The sequence below is a fragment of the Ictidomys tridecemlineatus genome, chromosome X (genome assembly GCF_052094955.1).
Source record: "Ictidomys tridecemlineatus isolate mIctTri1 chromosome X, mIctTri1.hap1, whole genome shotgun sequence".
Taxonomy (NCBI): domain Eukaryota; kingdom Metazoa; phylum Chordata; class Mammalia; order Rodentia; family Sciuridae; genus Ictidomys; species Ictidomys tridecemlineatus.
The window spans coordinates 8,149,448-8,150,004 of NC_135493.1; positions in this window are offsets into that span (position 1 = coordinate 8,149,448).

Below are 557 nucleotides of genomic sequence, written 5' to 3' on the forward strand. Positions count from 1 at the left end.
AGCCGGAGAATTCAATTTGCCATGATACCACCATAATCACAAGAACAAAAGAATACATTTCTCTCTCTTTCTCTCTTTCATTCTGTATCATTATTGGTCTTAACTCTAGCCTTTCTGAATATAGTAATAGCATTTCTGTTAATGAATTCACCATTTCTATTTCTTGGATTTTTATTTCAGCCTCTAAAAAATATGAAATTATCGGATCACTTCTTGTATTACACCAAATTTTATAATTAAAAAACAACTGGCTTCAGTTTAGATGTGTGAGTGTGGAGGGATGACTGGTTATTCAGTGGACTTTGCTTCAATTTTGGAGACATCTTTATCTGAACTGCTTTCATTGTTATTGTTTACCTCCAATTAAAAAAATATGATTCTACCAGATATTCATGGAGAAATATTAATATATATTTTTAACAGCTCATTTTTATCCTAATATAAAGAATAAAACCCTAATAGGTAAGCATTTGAACAGTATACATCAAGGCAAATGGGATGGTTGGCGCAATATTTTTTCTTAAATTCCTAAAGAATTTTTCTAACTAATTCAAATG